This window comes from Amblyomma maculatum, chromosome 3 (assembly GCF_055883805.1).
Source record: "Amblyomma maculatum isolate TAMU_Amacu chromosome 3, ASM5588380v1, whole genome shotgun sequence".
In the NCBI taxonomy this organism is placed as follows: domain Eukaryota; kingdom Metazoa; phylum Arthropoda; class Arachnida; order Ixodida; family Ixodidae; genus Amblyomma; species Amblyomma maculatum.
Genome location: NC_139346.1, coordinates 39659063 through 39682297, shown reverse-complemented (window position 1 = coordinate 39682297; position 23235 = coordinate 39659063). Strand labels below are relative to the sequence as shown.

At 46.5% G+C, this 23235-nt stretch overlaps 1 protein-coding gene across 1 annotated transcript in view; it reads right to left on the bottom strand.

The window, feature by feature from the left end:
• Positions 1 to 6592: 6592 nt before the first annotated feature.
• LOC146194603 (uncharacterized) overlaps positions 6593 to 23235 on the bottom strand; it is a 43147-nt gene continuing 26504 nt past the window's right edge. The window contains exon 6 of the mRNA XM_084597464.1: positions 6593 to 23235. This exon is cut by the window's right edge and continues 12853 nt beyond it. The gene's annotated coding sequence lies outside the window, so the exon portion shown is untranslated.

Below are 23235 nucleotides of genomic sequence, written 5' to 3'. Positions count from 1 at the left end.
TTTTCTTGAGCATTTCGAGTATTGAAAGAATGCAGCACAAAACTATGACCCACACAAGAGTGGTGCAACACGTCTCCACCAGCAAGAGCATCTCTATGCCTCTTTGCAATCTGTTCAGCACTGTAGATTGCGCTTTCCAGTCAGTCACGACTGTCGGTGCCATCTTCACTTCAGACTAGGACTTCTCTCAGCACATTTCACATGTCATGACAACAGTTAGATGTGTGCTTGGCTTTATATCGCAAAGGACAAAGTGCTGCAGCCCGTAGCTCTTCTAAACTCTGTACACTCCCCTTGTGCTGCCTCCACTGGCATTTCTCGTGGCCTCAGGTGGAATCCACCGTAAGCGCACCTCTCAGGACGACTCAAAGTGTGCAAATTAGCACACCGTGGATTTGGCATGGCGAATCAAATAATTGTGGTGATGAACTCTCGAGCACCAGCTTCGAGAAGCCTGCCTTAGCCTCCACTGTTCAGCACTTGGACGGCTTGCTCGATGGCTCCTACCTCCACTCCCCCTTAAAGGGTCCCTGAAAAGGTGGCCGCCAAGGCTAAGGCAAGCCGAAATAGTGACATTCGTCGAATGATTCATCAACCGTTTTTGATCAAGCTTACGTAGAACCAGAAATAACAGTGTGGGAACTGCGCCAGCCACATTCAAAGTTCCCGCGGCACCGATGCGCCGCCGCTTAACCCTTCCCTCTCCCCGCTTCTTTCCGGGATAACCGGTCCCGCGCGAGGGTTTAAAGGAAGGCGCACGCCGTCGCCTTGGGCTCTTCACTCCTGGATGCGCTGGCTGTTCGTGGCCTGCCCGCCCAGACGACGACCCCGATGACCTCCCGCACCGCCATGGACGAACCCCTTCGGATGTGGGATTAAAGATGTTTATTACATGGGCCGCTGTGAATTTGTCTTGCGTATCTCTCGGGCAGACGAATCGCCTACAATGGCTATCATAAATGACCTCCTGCTTTTTCTTTCTCTATTTATACATAGGAGAAAGCCATAAAAACAAACATGACAGGCGGGGCCCACACTCCGGCCACAAATACTTCATCGATGTGATCGGCTTATTTACTTCTGGTAATTGTGCTCTTTCACTCCCTTGCTTTCCCACCAGCCGCTCATCTTTTTGCTCTTTTGCACAACAGATGACATTCTTCTTTGCCTATTCAGACACTACTGGTGCTTCATACAAACTCTACCCATTCACTTGATCATCCCGCTGTACATGAACAATACTGGACTTCGGTGTCATCCAAACAGTCATATGCAATCGAATATTATGTTACAACCATCTTCAATGACCACACTCTTTTCTAACCCATTTCTTTATCTTTATTCCACAACGTGCCTTGTTGTTTCAAGCTTGCTTGAGTGCACTAAAATATTCCTACAAGATTTTGTTTGATTGTGACCGATGAGGCATTAAATTTGGTGCTAATATGCATCTGCAAAAAAAAACAATGGCAGTAGACTTGTCAGCAGACACAGGGCTGTTGTGGCACATTTCACTGCATGTTGACGCACCACATTTGTGGTCATGCTGTTCAGAGTCCACTAAAAGGTATAATTTTGTTCATAGTTATTGCAAAAGCAATGAACAATAACTATGAGGGATGTTCTGAAATGATCTTTTTGAAGATTTTAAGCCAGGCGAAACAAATAATCACTACAAGAATCCATACTCGTTACTGGTTCAGTGAAGGGAGCGGCATCACTGGAGGAACAACAACACATTCACAAAATGCTAAAAAGAAAGAGTAGCAGCAGAACAATGCACCCTGGGGTTATTCGAGTACAAATAATGATGGCAGACACACCTGTCCTCACAACGTGGACACCGATGGAAACACGTGCTGTTATCCAGTATGAATGGGCAAATAGGACTAATGTGTCCACCGATGAAGAGAGGTCGTGTCTTGCCAAATTCTTGGTCACTGGCACTGCATGTTCAATGAAGGAAGGAGACAGAGTGTGGAGGATGAAGGTCGAAGTGGGCATCCCTCCAAATCCACGAATCAGAAAAATGCTGCTAGAATACAAGATATGGTGGTGGGTATAAGTGTACACCAATTTTCCTCATCCATAAAGGAGCACTATCCAGAAAGCTGGCTGGTCGAGGAATTCGCCCGACCACAAGCGATGAAACATGCGCTACTGACACAATATGAAAGCCAATGGGCTGTAAATGGGGCCCTGGAGAAACCCATCCTATATTGGATGTATACAGGCTCCATCTCAAGACCCATGAGCCCTGAAAAGCCGGTCGCTTCCAAAAGTCCTTGCATTACAGGCAACTGAGTGCTTGTAATGATTTTCCCATATTACGGCATGTCAGACAATGACCCCGAAAGTTTGTCTTCATCTCTGAACCAAGAGAAGCGATGACACTCCTTATCCTGAGCTTTCCCACACATGTTACTAGTATCACTACCAAATTGTTTTTCGTTTGCAAGCACGAAACTTTCAGGTAATAACTCGAATATAATTAATTTTTTTGTAATAAGCATCAGATGCGATTCAATAACTATGCTCCATTTTAAGCATGGGAGTACATCACAGTTTTGCAGGGTAATCATAAGACATCGAGAAAAAGCTTGCCATACTGCATGTTACCTCTACCTTTATCCTCTGTTTCCTTTCCTCTTTTAATTCACAAAAACCAGTTGCCTGGGTCCCCAAATGTTTTCTGTGCTACAAACGCACAATAAAAAGTTGAAGTCTACAGAAAGAAAGTCTACTGTACCTCATAACCACTGATAGGATGCCCCTTAAAATTGTAGAAGGCGTCACTTTTAGGAGCTTAATTTATTAAAAGGTAACTACCACGTTTCACTGTAACAGCCCCACGGCCAACAGTATTTGCAAATGAATAAAAAGTCTCCAGGATGACCATTACCCATATGAAGGTGTGGATTTTATACGGACATAATACAACAATGTACAGGATGATTTTAAACAGCTTACAAATATTTACATTTGATAAAACTATGTCATCAGTGACACCCCTGAGGGGCTTCACAGCGAGGTGCACATCATGCATTTGACAGAGCATCACGAGTGCACTTATAAGGAACTATAATTGCCTTACTTTCAAATTTTTCTTTTAGGAGTAACATTACAATGCGATACTGTAGTTCCAGCAGTATTGCTATCTACTAGATTTTAAAACAAGAACCTCGTATGTACCAAGTTTAAAAGTGCAATGCCACTACCCAAGATGCCATCATTGCGGGTAAACGTTGTGCCTAAGACCAAGGTAGTGACAGGCAGGTGGAGAGGATATAATAGCCTAGTAGAGCAGCGGGACGCGCCCGGCAACATAGAGTTGGAACATCTTGCCGTGTGCCACACTGACAACATAATGGGCTCCACAACCAGGCTGCATACGCAAAACATAGAACAAGCTTGATATGTGCAATAGTGACAACTATGCCTTTCTCGATTCCCATCTGGACTGGATTTGGCCAGCTAGTATCAACGGAAGGACAAGGTGTCAAAGTCCATTACTAGGCTATTTGAAGCTGTTGCGTAACCCCAGTAGACACTGTACCATCGCCAGGGCTCCATGTGCCACCTTTATCCTGCACGTCTGCTAGAGCAGCTGGTGCTGGCCTTGCAGTGTGATGCTGGACAAAGCAGTCTGAGGGTCACACAATTTCTGCTTCAGCAGAGGTCGCGTTCGTTTCCTCACCGACTGTTTTTCAAATTATTAATTCTATATCCTGCTGTATCCTTGTAGGAAACATGAAATAAAGAAGTAAAATAGTGAAACATCAAGCAGCTTAGGAACTGAGGACAGAGTGAACTTAAAATACCATCCTAATGATGCAAATGGTTTTTTCACCTCACAAAAATTATTGGCCAGTGTCTCGGTGTTTCTTTTTAGGAGAAACTGCACATCACTTTATGTCACAGAAAGAGCTTGCTAACTGCACTAGACGCGGCACCACAGAAGAGAATGTCGGCCTGGTCGAAGTGAAAAGGCTTCCAGAAGAGCTCCGAAGATGTCTCAGGAAACTCGTCCCACAATTTACTCATCATCATCATCATTACTTCATCATGACGAAAGAAGAGAAGACCAAGAAGGACTTCATGGTAGGAAGTTTTTTGAAATGCCCGCTCTACACCGATACAGCTGATACCGATACAGCCTGGTGTTCTTTGCCTGCCTGTTGTGCACCTTGACTTCAGCCAATAGTAATGTCATGAATTACTTTAGGAGAGTAACACTGCCGGAAAAGTTTATGTAAATACATCTTTGTTCTTCGTGTAAGCGGAACAATGCACACCTTGTAGGGCACCTCCAAGCCAAAAACGATGCACGGCATGGAACCAGGAACGGCTTGGGCCGACGTAAAGGATCAGCAAGAAGGGTCAGAAATGACTAGAAATGCGTGTGTGAGACTGCTTAGGGGCCGCTGAAGGCGCATGTGGTGCAGGATACGGTTCGAAGCCTTGTTTATTTTTCATTATTAAATACTGCCAGCAACCTTTTGGCTGCTGAGGCAGGAGTAAGAAAAAAAGCTGTTTTAACAAACCACTGTTGTACTACAATGTGATCAGTAGCGCTCAGTGGCACTCTCCAAGTTGCGTCAACAGAGTGGTGAATGGTTACATACTTTCTCACGAGGCAAATGGAGAGTGCCTGATAATATTCATGCCCATGGCATGAATATTACGAGGCAGGAGCTGCCGAGGCCTATTCCTGGGACCTCAGAAGCAATAACTTGCCTTGGCGGCTTTGAACGGTGGAGACAGCTCTGGCCCGCAAAGGCACTGAGTTCTGTCTTGAGCACAATGAGTGATGAGCGTTCACCCATGTTTATTTTCACTGCTCTGTTGCCATTGTCTTATCATTGTGATGATGTGTGCAATAGGAAAGAAGAGGCAGAGAACAGTTGTTCTGGAACAGAATTTGGCGGGAAGATGAGTGTGCATCGGAGCATCTCAGGAGTGTTACACTTCATTAATTATTTTTGCACAATATTTTGGAGAGCAATCAGTAATGTAATTTAAATGCTTTCCAAAACTAATTTTGCCATGTACGACGCGGATGTGCAAATATCCAAAAGGATGCTACCAAACCTTTCGTTGCGGTTCTTGCAGGAAAGAGCTATCTCAAGAAATCAAAGCTGTTGTTTCACGACCGTCAGGCTACGAACTGCTTCTTTGCTTCCGGGATGTGCTCATTAGCCCAATGTGAAGCTTTTGTAGCAGGATATCCTCTGGCTAGGCAGTAGTCAGAAGAATGGATGCCGATCCGGTTTCAAAGTATGTCAATGGGTGGTACAAGCTCGGACTAAAGGCCCTCATGACCTGGACAGACTTCATTCATGAGGTTCAAAGCAAGGACCTACAACAAAGACCGTATATGTGTGGTCCACCCGAGGAAGTTTTGGTAGATGAGTCACTTTTCTACAGACAAAAGAAAGCCAAATGCAGTCTCCTACTAGCCAGTGATGTTCCCAGATGCTTCCAGAAAAACTACGGATGAAGAAAAATTGCCGCTGCACCCATCCAGCTCCAAGCTGTTCAGTGATCACTGCAGCAGTACCGCCCGTGCAGACAAGTTTCTGTCCAAAGCCGATAAAACAGAGCTAGAGCTTTATGTGATGGTGCAGCGTGAGCTTTCATCAGTTTCAGGCACTCAGCGAAAGTGATCCCTCTTATGATCAACTAAGAAGAGCGCATACCGGGAACTCCGTTCACAATGGTAGCCCTAAGCTCCGTGAATGAGCTGCTCGAGCGTGAGAAATGCAAGGTGTTCGGTGGTTCCACGAACATCACAAAAAGTGAGCTGGAATTTGGGATTGCTGTGAAGCTCTTGCTCAACTAGGAAGTGAGCGGGCAGTTGAAAACTACTCGAAGGCACGAACACGACCTGTACTTCTTTCGAAGTCAGCTTTTTCGCCGCGTGTGCAGCTGCAAGCGTGGGAAACAGGCAGACTGGGCTGAACAACATTTTCTCCTTGCTTGACATTTCCTGGCGGAGTATGCATTGCAGAAAATACCAAGATTACTTGAAAGGCAAGTCGAACCCTGCTGCCCCAAATGCAGTCGCGCAAGTATATGAGTGAATCTGGTAATGCAGTGAAACTCACCTACCTGAACCTGAACTTTGGACACCCAGGTAACATAGCTGTGTCTTCGATGGAAAGCAGCTCCCACAGGCCCATTCATCGCATGTACGCGTTAGAACCATAATCAAACTTTTCAAAGGCTACATTCTCGACATTGTTGTTCTGTCCAATTTCTGCCCAGGGTGCCAGTGTGGTGTGCAGAAGATGATCCAGAATTTGAAGATTTGTGATTCTGTTTGGTAGATCACTTTAAAAGTATGGGCTACGCTATGCTACCATTCTTTGTGATGGTGACAGCCATGCCTTCAACAGTATTCAAAAGGCAGATGTGTACATATGTACGAATATTCGCAGATTCAGAAAGACTGAACAAACCACATCAGCAAGAGAAAGAGGGTGCCACTCCAATACCTAGCGCATCTTACCAAAACTAACTTGACTGAAGATAAAGCGCACGGGAAGAAACACACAAGAGAAGAAGACACAGGACACGCGTGTCCTGTGTCTTCTCTTGTGTGTGTCTTCCCGTGCGCTTTATCTTCAGTCAAGTTACAATGCACCATCTAGCCCAACATCAAGTTTTGTTAAATTACCAAAACTAAGTGCATGTCATTCATGCGTTCTTCCTCCCGCATTCCAACCTCATACATTATAGATAACAATACTGTCAAGCTTACTACTACAACATACAAATACCTAGGAGCAAAATTTTCAAACGAATCTAACATGGCATCATCACATCAACATTACTCTTGCAACTGCGCACTCGGAATCATGAGACACGGACTAAAGCAAGCACCCTCACACTTAAAAAAGCTCGCATACAGCACATTAATGAGACCTAAAATTCAATATGCATGTGCAATCTGTTTGCACATGAATTGAATATGCATGTAAGCCACGATTACATCATAAAGCCGTGCTGTTCGCTTCAATTTTTTTTCGGACTATTCCCCGTACACCAGTGTTAAATCTTTAAAAAATCGTGCCGAATTAGATCCACTATCACTTTGATAAAAACATGTTAGCTTATCTGTTTTACAAGCTCTGTCACCACGACGTTTTGCATGACTTCTTTCAGCCATTTGGCCTCATTTTCCCTCACCGTAATCACCCCTACAAAGTCAATCGCCCGGTGTGCCATTCATCTTTTTACGCACAGTCATTCATACCTAGAGCCATAAGTGACTGAAATAACCTACCATCAAGTATTGCCACCAAGATTAACCCAGACAAATATCACAAAATGCTGCATACTCACATCAGAATGTGATGTCCCTATACACCACTGTTTTATATTGCATAAAGTAAATAATCGTTCTTTTGTGCTCCCTCGAATACCAGTACCTCCTCACAGATGTCTTTGTATTCTTAATCTGCGCTGTAAGCAGTTCTTTTTCTTTGTTGTTTTTGTATCATTTATCTCAACTGTTTGAATTTTTACTCTTCCACTTGCGATCTAGTGTTGAACTAAGTGTTACCAAAGTGCTTCGTGCATCCCCTTTATGTAATACCCTCTCCGCCTTTAGGGTATTTGAATAAATAAATAAATAAATGAGAAAACAGACCAAGCCTCAGCAGTAAAAGAAAGTTGAATAGGTGCTTGCTTTCCCAATGGATGTGGCAAATGGTTGTGCAGGACTAATCGAATGTGCGTTTTCGTTAGCCTTATATACCGCCGTCGTGCCTCGTACTGCGTACAGTAGAACCCCGCAGTTGTGTTCCCGGGTGCTGCGTTTTCCCGGCTGCTACGTTCTTATTATCGAGTCCCGGCATGACTCACATAGTGTTCTATGCATTAGAAACCCCGCTGTTACGTTGTAACTTCGGGCACGTTCCTGCATCATATGTCGCGAATTGGCAGGCCTGAGTAACAAGCAGCGACGGCCATGTTTACTTTTAAGGCCAATTGACTTGGCCTGGCCTGTCGTTGCTGGCGTGTCTACAGAAGGCGCTCGCGGCGCTCGGGCAGGCGGCCTCATCATCATAATCTGCCGTCGTGCCTTTTTTTTTTTTGCATCTTTTTTACCTATCATCGTGCCATTTTTCGTTCTTCCATGCTGCTTCCTTTGCGTGATTGGTGCTTGCGCGGCTGACTTAGTGCTTCAGACTCCTTCTACATATTGCATCGTTTCGCGCCTCCAGCTAGGAATCATTTCGCGTGTACTTTCCTGCTATGGGATACGCAAGAAGTGAATTCGTACCGTGGTTGTGTGCACACATGTCCAGCGTGCTCAATCGCCTACCTGATGCCGTGCTGACCCTTTCACGCTGCAACGTAAATCGCTGTGGGTCAGCGGCTGCCTCGTTCCGCCACAGCATGGGAACTTGTTACAGTGATGGAATCAAGAAAGCGCAAAGCGCTCTCCTTGGAGGAAAAGCTGAACATTCTTTGCACCGTGGATGCGAACCCGACGCGGAAGCGGCTGTGCATCGCAAAAGATCTTGGACTCGTGCCATCCACCTTGAACTCCATTGTTTCGAAAAGAAATGAGATCGAAGGAAACGCCTGGTCATTCGACATCAAAAGCAAGCAAGCCCGCAGTGCGGGGCACGTGCAGCTTGATGAGGCTGTTTACACATGGTTCAAGCAAGCCAGAGCTGCAGGTGTGAATTTTGATGGCACCATTTTGCGCGAAAAAGAGCTGGAGATAGCAGACAAGCTTGGTATCGACGACTTCAGTGCGTCAAACGGTTGGATCGACCGCTTTAAGAGCAGGCACAGAATTTGCCATCGAACCGTGAATGGGGAGGCTGCAAGCGTGGACACTGCTACCGTAGACAATTGAAAAGAGTCCATGGCGGGCATTATCGAGGGCTATGAACCCAGGGATATTTTCTATGCCGATGAAGCGGGCTTTTGTTATAAGGTACAGCCATAAAAGACGCTGAGCTTTAAACTTGCCACTGTGGGAAAAGCAGCAAAAAAACGCCTCAGCGTGTTGTTGTGGTGCAACTCGGATGGCTCTGAGATGATGAAGCCGTGGGTCATTGAAAAATTTCGAAGCCCACAGTGCCTGAAAAACATCCGGTACCTGCCCTGCCACTACAAGAACAGCAAAGCCTGGATGACATGCGCAATTTTTGAAGCGTTCTTGTCCTACATGGACTCGAAAATGGGCAGCCAGGGAATAAAAGTTCTTTTTTTAGACAACTGCTCTGTGCACCCCAAAGACACTACGTCGCTGCGGAACGTCAAGGTGGTGTATCTTCCGGCCAACACAACAAGCATTTTTACAGAAAGTGCATAGTGAAGCGATCCCTGGCCTCAGTGGATAGTGGGCAGCAGCCGACTGGCATTACAGTTCTTGATGCCATGCACTATTTGGCTAAAGCATGGAGCGCTGTTACTGCCGCAATAGTCAAAAACTGTTTTGCAAAGCATTTCGGTGATGCAGACTGCGCAGCAGAACCTGCAAGCACCGCGGACTGCGAACTCAACACGGCCATGGAAGCAGTTGGTGCCTACGGGATCGTGTACAGCGATTATGCTTCTGTAGACGACGCCGTTGTCACCTCCGAGATGATGACCATTGACCAGATCGTGGCCGAGTGTGTCAATGCTTACAACAGTAGCGACGAAAAGGAGGAGGTTGAGCCGCTGCCTAAAGCCACCTTCACTTCGGCTGTAGTGGCATTAGACCGTCTCAGAAGGTATGTTTGCGACAACCGCGAGAGCTACACGGCACTGCAAATATTGGAAAAACGAATTGTGCTCACAAGACGCGAGAAAATGCAACAGACAACGCTGCATGACTTTTTTAAGCGTTAGCATGGTAATAAACATGTGTTCATTTGCCCACTACTGTCGTTTTTCAATTTGTCCTTCTTCCTGGCTCTTACGTTTCCCGGCTGTTACATTTTCTTATTACGGTCCCGTGAAAAACATATCAGTGGGGTTCTACTGTATTTCGCACATGTACTATGTTCAAGACTGACGCAGGTGCAGTTGCGGCTTTGCAAAGAAATGGCCATGCTGCTTGAAGAGGTGTGCTGCTGCGACATATCAGCAGCCGTCATAATCGAAAGAAAAGGGCTGCATCACTTAGCACGAACATTTTGAAAATATATGTTGTCACACAGAAGTACATACATCGGAAATGCAGCAGTAAAACAAAGTTGACTGGTGTGCTCATTACAAACCTCATCATGGCTGGGGATAAAACCACACTAGGATGGCATCGACAAGATGCACAATGCTGTGCTCGTCACCAATAACTACATGATATCAATAGATGCTGAACCAAACCATGGTATCTACACTCAAGGTCAAGAATACCGGTGCAAGTACAACCAGGCTTTGGCTAAACATGAACCACCCACCAAGCATCGCTATAACTTGCCCAGGTATGTTGCAGCTGTGCTGAAACATGTTTTCATCTGCCTCTTCGTCAGGAAGCTGCTGAAGCACTGCCAACAGGGAAATACTCCAATGAGAATTCTCACTCCTATCATTTCATCCCTGGTGGCCCGAATGAAGCATGCCTCCTTATTTCCAGTGCAATCCGTTGTCGCCGAAGTAGTCACGAGATTCGAGACTTGCAAGGAATATGTTACCAATGCCATCTTGCAGCACCTAAGCGTAAACCATGGCACTACAGCCATGATTCCCACTCAGCTGCTGCAAGATGGCTGAGTGTGAAAGGTTCGCCCATGGAGAACTTTCCATGCTGCGTTTTCCAAATGCTAAAATGAACTAGCCACTTTGCAGCTAGACACATCCATTTCACTGGTTGCAACCATCGCGTGGGCTGGGCTGCGGTGGACCAGGGCGTCATGGTCTGCAGTGCTAAGATGGAAGAGGCTCCTTGTAGCCTATTGTGGTCCCATGACTTCATGGTGGGTGGCCACACTTACCCTTTGCACCCCCAAATACATTGCAAAGGTATCATCAGCCATGTGAGAATAGACATAGGCCTCCCTCAAAGGCAATCGTGTCTGGAACGATGGCAGGATAATGGATGTAGGCAAACTGGGATGGACCGCCAGTGCGGTGGTGACCTTCACCAAGAATGTAGTGTCCTCATCAATCCACCATGACATCGAACCTCTCCAACTGCACACATATGAGAAGCTGTACCCAATGTACCAACGTCAAGCCACCTCAATACATTGAGTGTTGCAGAAGCTCATTTCCACAGAACAATTGGGGGAGCACAGCTACCATGGTGGTCCCAGCAGCTCCTGAGCAACAAGGCCTTCGACCAAGTTTTCCAGCATGAGCTTTTCCTTTAACGCTTGACGTTGTCGGCCTGTATGGTGCTCGTGCCCAACCATGGACTATCATTGGACAATCTCACTGAGTTTGCAGACTGCATCCCGGACATGTCCTGTTCCATGGTTTTTCTTGCCACAATCTCATACCCTTTCACCCCACCATTATCTTTGTGTGCTTTGAGCTTTGTGCACTTGCTGACATGCATTAAGGCACTGTTACTGTTTTCTCCTATTTTGTTTTATTTGACATATTCAAAATCTAAAGACAGTTTTGGAAATGAGAAGAGCATGTCATTTTTGGTGAGAAATATCACAGTGACGCTACTGATTGTTTAAGTTATAACCTGTGGTCAAACTTCAAGTGCCACTTTCACGGTTTCATATTTTTGATCGATCTTAAGTCTCACACAGGGTTTTGATGACTTCTTTTTAGTTCACATAACTTTGTTACCATCTTCTTTAGGGAGAAATGAGGTACCCAATGACATTTTTAATTTTTTTAGTTTAGGCAATAAGTAAATATCAATTTGAGATTAGCTTAATGAGTTCGTGTCAAATAATGCAGCCTTTTACTCTCAACATAATATGCGTGTGAGGATGACGTGCCTGTTTGAGGAAAACGAAGGATGTCCTCGGGTATGAGAAGTCTTTGGCTATCAATCCATGTATTTAAAAGCAATGAAATGCAATGCAAAAGTTCATTAAAGCTGCATAAGATATTCACTAATTATGTTCTAGACTTTGTTAGATAACTTTTGATCTAAGACCACCAGCTCAATTATGATTATATTTTTGAAATCAGGAGAGGAAACCACATCTGTAAGCAAAGTTTCGTGAGATTCTAGCCATAAAAATAAAGTTAGTTTTAAGACCCTCATCTCCCCTTAATTAGGGGGAGATTTAGCATTGACCTGAGCACACCTACACAGGAAATTTCAACCTAGCCAAATTTATGGACAATATCAACTAATAGTGAAAACATTAAATTAAAGTAGTTAGTGGAAATGTTAGATTCTGATCAAAGAGCAATTTTTCATCAGTGTCCACCTGAGCAGAAGAGGTCGCTGCGATCACCGAGGTGCAGCACGGCTATGCTCAGATCGGATCAGCCTTCGACACATGATTCTGCAGCGATTTCAACAAAATTTCGCCAACATTCTTCAACCATCATCTCCATGACATTATGAGGAATCTGCAGATACCCAACTTCGAATGGGGTCAGTAATTTCGACACGTTTACGAAAACTTTTCTACCACAACCCCGCTGGCGCCATACTAGGCCTACAACCACGAACAACAAATGCTGGGCTTAGCAGACGCGCAGGCGCGCGCATCCACTGCGCGTGCATGCTCACTGGGCAAGTTTTCCCTGCCACATCAACGACTGGTGCGCAGAACAAAAAATGTAGGTTGTAGTGAGTGGAATGAAAGCTTCCGAGAAGGTTTCACCAAAGGATGCCCTTACTGCCAAAAGGAGGACATCAAGATTATCGTCATACCCGTGGGCAGTCTTGACATACTCAAGATCGGTAGCACCACAGTTATGGCAGCCATTTTTCAGGCCACGCGTGTCAACCAAGCAGAAGGAAACGAAGACACTGTATGTCTGTATACGCAGCAGAACATTGTGATAATCAGCACGCCAAGTTGAGCAGACGCAGAGAGATACCTCCATATGGAACAAATTCAAATCCATGACACAAAGTATAATGTTAACACCTACGAAGCAGACCTCAACAATACGACCATGGGGGGTGATCAGGGGACTCCCCCTCGTGAACAGACCCAAGAAAATCGACGAGAGCATCTTCAACCCAAAAAACCCGTTGGCACTGGTGGCCAAAAGAACCGGCAAAACAACAGTGGTCATCGCCTTCGATGGTCTTAAGGTACCCAGCATGGTGAGGTATGGTGCAACCCTTGTCAGATGCACGTTATACAAGAAACAGATGTCCGCTACTAGTGCAGATGTCTCGGACATCGAATGGATCTATGCCCGAATTTGGACAACAGGGTATGCAGGGGCTGCAATATTCCCAATCCCGGTAACAGACACCAGTGTTCTTCAAAGTGCAGTCTGTGCAGCGGATCACATCTCATCACTGACAGAACGTGTAGAGCCAGGTACAGGACCCCTACATCGTTTAGGAGCTGCGGCAGAGCAACAGATCCTCGACGACAGCAACTTCCCAGCCTTGGAGCGTCGGTTCCGCTCCACATCGAAATCCAGGACAAGGAGCATATCCCGCAGCAGCCCAGGCAGGTCCAGGCCCGGATCCAGGTCCATGTCCATTTCCAAAAGGCAGCTGTCCAACTTCGTTGACAAGGGGAGCTGGACAGATGCGGCTAAAGGCGCCTAGCAAGAGGTATTGGTAAAACTTCCAGAGTCTAAGAAATCCGATGAGAATGTGGCACTAGAGATGGTGAAAAAAAAACCGCAGTCATGCGGGAATTAATCCAAAGATTAATGCGTGCGTTACAACAACTCAAAAGTGAACGTATGCACTCTAATGTCAACAGGCCGTGATTTCCACCCCTAAAACAACCCACCAATGATGCCTACTGCCAGCCCAGTAAGGGAGTTAGAAACTCCCGAATCTAAAAAGCGAGCATAGCAACCACGGAGGGAAGTAGGAAGGGCCAGGTTCAGAAATCAAGGACACAATCACTAGCGTGCAGAGTGCTATCGAGAACTTGCATATGATGGTGGTTGGATTAGCGAACAGGGTCACAAGCCTCAAAGGTAGAATAAGCAGCATTGTGGCAACAGTATTCCAGCAGTACCCGTAGCAATTCTCAGCTACACTGACCCGACGAGGACTGGAAATTTGTTTACACGAGATACCACACCCGATCTCACTTTCACTAAGAACGCCAAAGACGCCACTTGGAGAAACACTGCGGTTGATTTGGGCAGCGATTATAAAATTCTGGAGATCGTCCTCGCGGCCTCTGATAAGCCCATATCAGAGAAGCAGGAATTCAAGTCTGGGAAGAATTCCAGTCAGTCAGAAAGACGAGGCAATACTCTACGTCCATCTCCGATATCGATGAATGGACGCGCGGACTCAACGCTGGCACCAGACAGAAGCACCACGAAGACAATCATGACCGCCAAAGAGAGAGGAAGGACAGTCGTTTCACTCATTTAATTGAAGCCAATGCGTCCATCCTCGCAAGATGAAAAGGTCAGCGACTAAACAGGAAACTGCGAAGAAAGGTTGCCGAACTGAACAGAAATGTCTAGGAGCAGTGTCGAATCCTATACAAACAGCAGTGCAAGAGATATGCAACTCAGTCGACAGACAGTTACACAACGAACAAACTTGGAAATTACTGAACATCTGTTAGATAACACAAAGTCGCACCAAACGAACTGCCTCGTCAGACTGCTGTACACCATGGTGAAGAAACTAGGTGCAGACAGGCGTGAATATACTGTGACAGAGGTATTTCCCTCTGGGGCCCCCTCTCACACAAGGCTCTCACGAGGGGCCCAATGCTTCGCAAGATGAAGATTTCAGCAACGAAAAAATTTGTGTGGCCCTGCACGACCTTCATGGTAGGTCAGCTCCCAGACCGAATGGGGTCACAGATAAGACTGAGAAACTTGGACGACTCCATGGACAAACTCATCGAAAATATAAATGAACGATAGAGGGAGGGCTCCATACCAAAGAAATGGAAGACCGCGAAGATGGTACTCATCCCCAAACCCGGCAAGCTTGGAGAATCTGAGACCGATCTCGCTTACTTCATGCGTAAGCAAGGTAATGGAGCATGAATTCTTAAATGAATTCTTCGAGTAAACACTCATCTCGAACTAACAGGTGCCTAACCACACACCATTCATCAGGTTTTGGCCTCGCTTGTCGACACAGGACGCTATGCTCCAGCTCGAACATCAGATACTGGAGGACAAGTCCCGTTCCACCAACGCCATCTTCGGACTCGACCTCGAAAGCGCGTTCGACAGGGTCACACATTCGGCGATCCTGGCCCAAATCTCGAGCATGGACCTCGGTGAAAGAGTCTATAATTATGCAAGATTTTCTCAATGACAGAAGGCACTCCTCGCAGCGGGAAACATCAGGTTTGAGGAGCAAATTCTAAGAAGCACCGGCACCCCGCAAGGATCAGACATTTCGCCCATGCTCTTCAACCAGGAAATGATTGGCCTTGCGTATAAGCTCGAAAAAAATAGAAAGCGTATATCACACAATCTACACCGACGATATCACGATATGGGTCAAGCGTGGCAGAGACGACCAGCTTGAATCTTCACTGCAGGAAGCGATAAATGTCGTATAAAAATACCTATGTGATACAGAGCTCCACTGCTCGCGCAAGAAGTCAGAGCTCCTGCCGTACCGCCCCACGTACAAGGGACGGCCCCCCAGCCGATCAAAGAAGACAGATTATGAAGAAATCAGGTTAAACACAAGTGACGGTGGAACCATCCCCATTGTGAAAAATATCAAAGTTCTAGGCATGATCATAGAATGCAACGGTGTAAATGGCGAGGTGGTCAGTAAGCTTATACACAAGGCTGCCAATGCAATACACTTGAACCCCATTATAAAAGGCACGGATGTAAGAGACAGTTGGGTATAAGAGACACTCTTCACCCACTTGGTTGGTTGCCCTACCTCTCCCAATAATTTGACCTTTTTTGTAACAGACATCGGACAAAGAAGACAATCGGTTATAAAGGAGAAGTTATCCTCAAATTCTGGTCAGCAATATAGCTTGTAGCAGACATTTCAACTTTCGATGCAGTGCCATCGGTCGCTAACCGCAGTTGCGCCCATTGTGGAAGCAAAGGGGGACGACAGAAGTACACAGTCACTATTTAGTATAACTTCAGCAAACACAGAGTGGATCAGTCAGCTATAAAATACTGACGAGAAGCCCCTGCAATGGGAATGAAACATAGAAAAGCACTTCAAGCTTACCGCCAAGAGCACGAGTGCGATCGCGCGTGTGGGCGTCTGCCCGAGGCAACGATACTGGGAGCGCGAGGTGGCTCTCTCGTTCGCACAGCTCCCAATCAAGAATCGCAGGTGTCCTGTCCGCAAGCCTCGTGAATAGGCAAAGCGCACAGCGGGTGCTATCTCTCACGCTGCATTTCGTTAATGACCAATATACCTGCCAAATGCAAGCGAGGCGATCAGCTGGCGTCTTAGTTGGCACCATGTTGGCGCGAACAAGCCATGAAAGCGAGGCAATAGCCAAGCCAAGCCCAGAAAAGCAGCGCTGAAGCGGCCGCACACGTTTTTTAGACAGCAGCATCGACGTTAGCATCACTGAAACTTTCCTGCTACTTTAGAACTGTCGTGAACTGAGCTTATCTGCCATTGTTACCGTTGTGCAACGTTCACCACCGTCACCTGGCTGCTTGGCTGCTACTACATCACCAGGCGCCTGATCAGCATGGCAGACTGCTCAGTCAAGTGCCATACTAGCCTTACGGTCGCGAAAAAGTTGGACATCATAGCGGACCTCAACTGCAGGATGAAGCAAGCAGATGTCGCCAGGAAGTTTGGGTTGTCACGCAAAACGATCAGCGGAATCTGGACTCGGCGAGGAAATATCATCAAAGAAGCATCCACCGGGACAAGCAGGTCCAAGCTGCGTAAGTCGTCCCATCCCATACTAGAATAAGCACTTCTTCTCTGGATTCAAGACACTTGGAGCAAAAACATTCCACTCAGTGGGCCATTAATTCAAGCCAGAGCCAGGCAGCTTGCATTCGGTCTTGGCACTGAATTTGAAGCCAGTCAAGGATGGTTTGACAGATTCAAGCATTGTCATAGTATCAGCTACAAAGCTATTTGCGGTGAGAGCAACGCTGCTAACAAAAACAGCATAAGGCAATGGAAGAATGAGACGTTGCCGTCTTTATTAAGGGGAGATGCTACTCGAAAACATTTTTTTCTTAATATTGATGCTAGGTGAATGAAAATTGCACCACTTATAGAGATTGATCTCCTCTTTCTAAATATGCTTTTAGTTTTAAAATAGCTTAATGTTTTCATATTCTAAATGCCATGCATAAGTGAAAAACAATGCATGTTTGTGCAGCTGCTGTACACAGCAGCAAGCATGGTAGGGCAGAGCCAACTAGTTCTTCTTGTCCCCAACACTCCACTGAGTGCAAATAAGCAACATAGCAACATTCCCTTGGCATGCAATGTTTTGAGACAATTTTATATCTGGTGCCTTGTTTTTAGTGGCTAGTACCAGATAATTTTTTAAATTTGCATGCCCAAAAATACTGCTGATTGCATTTAAACCTAGATACTTGCATTCTACACATCTTAAAGATTATGCATGCCAAATTTGGTGTTGATTGAACTAAATTAACGACATAAAATATTGTGCACAAAACTCATATTCGGCCCAAAATACAAATTCGAGAAAAATGCGATTTAAAGATACAAAAGCTGTTTATTGCTGTTGTAGCAGCACTATCTGCATGAAAATTGCACACAATGCAGGCCAGGGTATTATGATACAGTGCACAGTTTTAGAATTCACCAGCATCATATGTTGCTCCCACAGTGACATTGTGAGCAGCATTCTCAAGGCGTGCTTTATTGGCTATTTAGTGATGCTGAGACCTTGCTTCTGTCAGCCACTGCTTTGTAACCACAAGGTGCACATTTTTTGTTATGGCATTAAACTCCTTATGGTGCACTTGTTTCGGCAAACCAAGAACCACACAAAATCGGGAAAGTTGGTTGTATCCAGCACCAATAACGAGCGCCGCAACCCCTGCATTGATGTTCACGGCAAAAATCTCCCTCGGGCTGGCTGAAGGGCGTCGTCCACCGGAGCTGCACACCGCGCACGACTACGACACAACGGACGTGGCACACGCTACACTGCTGCAACGCAGCTCTAGAAACGACGAGAGTGCTTTTCACTTCTTGGCCAACTCGCGAACGGAAAGTTAGCACCGTCCGCGCTCCCGACATGCTGCTCGCTCGCCAGTGCGTTCGTGGCACCGATCTCGCCGATAAAGGCACTCGCCGTACTAGGTCTCCTCAACGCTCGAAGATCCTTATCTTCTTATCCAATGCACTGACGAAATCGTCTAAGCTGTCACTGAAACTTCAGTGCCCGGCCGGCTTCGAGCTGTCAAAAGTGTCGCCTCCGCCGAGGTTAGGCCTAGCTTCCGCGGACGTCTCCACTGTACGCCGTTTCACTTTGCCGGTGACTTCCCTTGAACGCGTGGTTTGATCGGTACTTTCGACACCGAAAGTCACGTTTCTTCTCGAATTCTATCGCAGCGACGAGCACGAAGATGCGTGAAATTTTTAAAACACGCCGAGAGAAAACTAGCGGGCAAGCGTGACAGCGAGCTACGCGCCGCATGAAGAGCAGACGAGCTATGGCCGCTTCCCACACTGACAGCCAATGGCGTGGTCGAAATCGCACCACGTGATTTAAATGGCCAGTGAAAATGCTAGGTTTGGGCGGCGAAACCTTTTTTTTTAATTACTTGCTGGGGGTTTGTGAAGCGGCAAAGCCAGCTTTAGGGAGAAAAAGCGTAGGCCTGCCGCCTTGCAAAATTTCAGTGGCGTGCGACGCCGCGATTTGACGCGTCACGCGCTTGAACATGGGTCGTATCTGCCCCTTCTTTAGCCACCTTGCGTGCTTTAACAGACTTTTTAAATGATTTCGCGACTGTTTTCGGCTCTGATTTTTTTATATATTAAAGAGGAAGGATCAGTGTTGCTGAAACAGTCAAAATCACAAAAGTGACTTTTTTTACTGAAAATCGCCGTTTTTCGACCCGCGTCTCCCCTTAAGCGGATGGAAGACTTGTGATGTGTATAATCTTCTTGTGATGTGTATAATCTTGATGAGTCGGGAATGTTTTTCAAAATGCTCCCCGTCAAAATGTTTGCCTTCGCAAACCAAGACTGCAGCGGAGGTAAAAAGTCCAAAGAGCGCCTTACAGCTATCTAACGTGGACGGAACTGAGAAAGAAAGAATTTTGGTTATTGGCAAAGCTAAAAACACAAGATGCTTAAAAAACTACTCCATTCATGTGGAGTACACAGCTAATAAGGCTGCATGGATGATGGCAGGCATTTTCAATAAATGGCTGACAAGCTTTGATGAGAAGATGGCAAGAAAAAACAGGAAGATCTTGATGTTTTTGCACAGCTGTTCGGCACATATGAAAACCCCGCCGTTGAAAGCTATTCAGCTCAGCTACTTCCCTCCAGGCTGCACCTCTCTGCTACAACCTCTGGATCAGGGGGTCATAAGAGCTGTTAAAACCAACTACAGAGGGTGGCTCGTTGAATGACTGCTCTTTGATATACTGCAGAAGCGGGAAACAACCATCAATGTGAGGACACCAATTGAAATGCTGACTGGCTCTGGAGTGACATCGAAACGAGCACAGTGAGAGGGTGCTTCCGAAACACGGGTTTTAATCTGCAACAGGAAGGGAACACTGAAGATGAAGACATGGAATGCAGAGTCGAGGAGCCAGGAACTCAGCCAATCATTCAAAGTAAATTTGAAGAGTGCGGCACATTTCAAAGCTTTGTTGAAGCCGACGACAATATTCCTGTTGCAGAAGACCGCACTGATGAGAACATAGAATGGTGCAGGAAGAGGACCAGGAGGATAGTGCAACGGATGACAATGAAACTGATTCTGCCCCACCGCTGACTTCTGGTGAGGTCATGTCAGTACTCGGGCGCCATCACATACAGCTTTGGCCCAGTGGGCTCACGGCCTTGTCACGAAGCTGGAAGAAGCTGACACTCTAAATGCAGCCACGAAACAGAGCAAGATTAAGAACTTTTTCATTCGCAAAGTAGTGTGAGAAAGTTGTGGTGGAAGGAATGTGGATTGTGTTCAGTGTGTGGCTGTCGATCTAGCAGATGACAACATGAATCCAAATGATAATAAACTTTTTGCAACAGGCTATACCAGTCTTTTGTGCTTTTTTTAGTCGTAGGGTACCTACTTTGAAATAAGGGCTGATTAGAAAATAAAAACATGGTACCCTGCTTATAAGAGACCTTTCATATAAGAGACAAAAATTACTCTCCCGTACGTGTCTCTTATAAAGGGGTTATCACCAATCGGAGAAGTGGCATGAGGAAGGAAAGCTTGATACAACTCGTGCAATCCTTTGTTATATGCCACATAACCTACGTGGCTGCCTTTCACAATTGGTACAAGGCAGAGAACAACAAAATAGACGTAATTATATGCAGAGTATACAAGACAGCGCTTGGACTGCCAGATTCGACTAGCCCACAGCTCCTGCTACAAATAGGAATCCACAACATGTTGGGCAAACTCGCAGAAGCGTAACTGGACGACACATACTTGAGCGGCTTGGTATTCACTACCACCGTCAACACGGGGAGAAGGTAATCCCGCGGAATGTCCGGGACGGCATCTGAGTCACACAAGTTCCAAGAAACGTACACTCGAAGTATGATCAAGGCAGAAGACAAGCCAGAGCAGCGGCCCTGCTGCGGAACTATGGAAAAGCGAGGGAACTACACTTCGTGGGTGCTGCCCAGTATCAAGACGATCGACGATATGCTGTTGCGGTCATCGCTCCCAGAACGCTTGTCCAGCCTGCCAGCATAAAGTCCCGACATGATGCAGTGGTCGAAGAATTAGCCATCGCACTTGCTACATCTGATACCGTTTGCGGGATCGTCAGTGACTCATGCACGGCAGTAAAGAATTACGCCAAGGGGAGAATATCTGTGGAAGCCTGCCAAATAATCAAGGACTTGAAACTCTCACCGGACAATAAGGTCGAGCTAGTTTGGTTCCCGGCACATATGGGGAATGTCTCTCCGCATCTCACCAACCTCAACGAAGTCGCTCACTCCGTAGCACAAGGTCTCGCGTACCATGCCGGAGAGAGTCATGGCGAAGGGGGAAGAGAAAGGCTGACGAGCTTTAATGACTAAACCAAAACCTGGCCCACCGGACCTTCCCTCTGCCTAGCAGCAAACTATGCAGAGCTCAGGAAGTTGTGTGGAGGCAATTACAAATATGTACCCAAACTCGCTGCAGTACAACAGGATTTGACTCGAAATATGACACCAACAGATGCAAGGTCTGCAAGACAAACACAGTAACACTTCAGCACAGACTATGGGAGCGCAAGGCACAATTTAATGGCAGCAATCCCGAAACCCCCTCATCGAGGTGGTTCGCCACTCTGCACAGACTATGGGAGCGCAAGGCACAATTTAATGGCAGCAATCCCGAAACCCTCTCGTCGAGGTGGTTCGCCACTCTGCGCAGCTCCAGCCTCAGCGACGAGATCTAGGCCGTCCAGCAGGCCCTCGTGGCGGCGAAGAGACAAGGTCTCAACGTCCTCACCTGGGAGACCTAGACCTGGTCCCTTTAAACTTTGCTGGACACCAAATAAGGCTATTCCTCCTCCTCCACCTCAGCACAGCAGTATGTCTACCAAGAAGTGCAATGCAGACAGAGTTTCCAATTTAAAGTTGTCCTGAAATTTGCGTCAAAATAGCTGAGTTGGGGGTGTAAATGCCTCAAGCCAGCAATGGTTACAGGTTCAAGCCACAAATGAAGACTAATTTCTCAACTAGAGCTTGTGAAAAAGTTGCACAGCTGCACTTTGCAGGCGTATGGATACTAATGGATAAGCATTCCCCAAATATGACATTACTACAGTCAAGCCTCGATATAACGACACGCATAAAACAAATTATTGAGTATATAGAACTGGTCCGAAGCATTTTTGTCAAACACATGTATTTTTAACTTCCTATAGCGAAAGCGGTTTGGTATAAAACGGATAAAACGAACTTCGGGACGCTGAGCACTACCTCATTTTATTAGCAGGAGGCAGGCTTCGTTGCACTACAGGTGTGTTATGCGGCATAGCAAACATTTCGGACTACCTCGCAGGCGCTGACAGCGCCACAGATGCCACGTTGGCATTGAGAGTAGACAGCCAAAGAAATCGTTCGCATCTCACAATCGCTGACAGTGCCGCTTCAGCAGCGGTGGCAGTGGCACAATCGAATAGTTTCGCTTTTGCCTTTTTGCGTCTTTTGTGTTTTAGTGTTAGCAGCGGCGTGGCCATTGTAGGTCGTAGCGTGGTAGCGTTCTGTGGAGGTTGCGTCGGTGGTTGTGTCGAGTGTGGTGCGCGGGTGTGCGTAGTGCTGTGATGGCTGTGAACGTGAAAAAAAAGAGCAGCACTGACGTTAAAGACCAAGCTTGAGATAGTCCAGCGTGTAGAGAACAGCGAAAATAAGTGCGTTCTTGCGGACTTATTTGGCATTCCAAGGAGCACTTTGAGTACCATTCTCAAGAACAAAGCTGTCATCAAGGCACAAGCACAAGAGACCACATGGACAAGTGCACAGCATCTTCAGCCCCCTGCGTTCGGCGACGTGGAGAAGGCGCTCTAGAAATGGTTTTTGGACGTCAGAGCTCGAAACATACCGGTGTCCGGACCGATGCTTCAACAAAAAGCGAAAGACTTTGCCTGTATCCTCGATGCCGAAAACTTCGTCGTCAGCTCCGGATGGCTGCAAAGGTTCAAGGCACGCTAAGACATCGTAGGCAAAATGATCTCTGGCGAAACTGAGACGGTTAACTGCGAGAGCATCAAAAAGTGGTTGGAAGAGGAGTGGCCACAAATCCTTGCAAAATATCAGCCCAAGGACATCTTCAATGCGGACGAAACAGGCCTATTTTGGCAGATTATACCCAGACATACCCTTGACGCGCGTGGAGAGCCGTGCCATGGCGGGAAGCAAGGAAAGGCCTGGATCACTGTTTTGCTTGCCGCCAACATGGACGGCAGTGTGAAGCTGCGACCCTTCGTCATCGGGAGATTTAAAACCCCCGAGATGCATGAAAGGGGGCCGCATACTCCCCGTAGAGTATGCTTCCA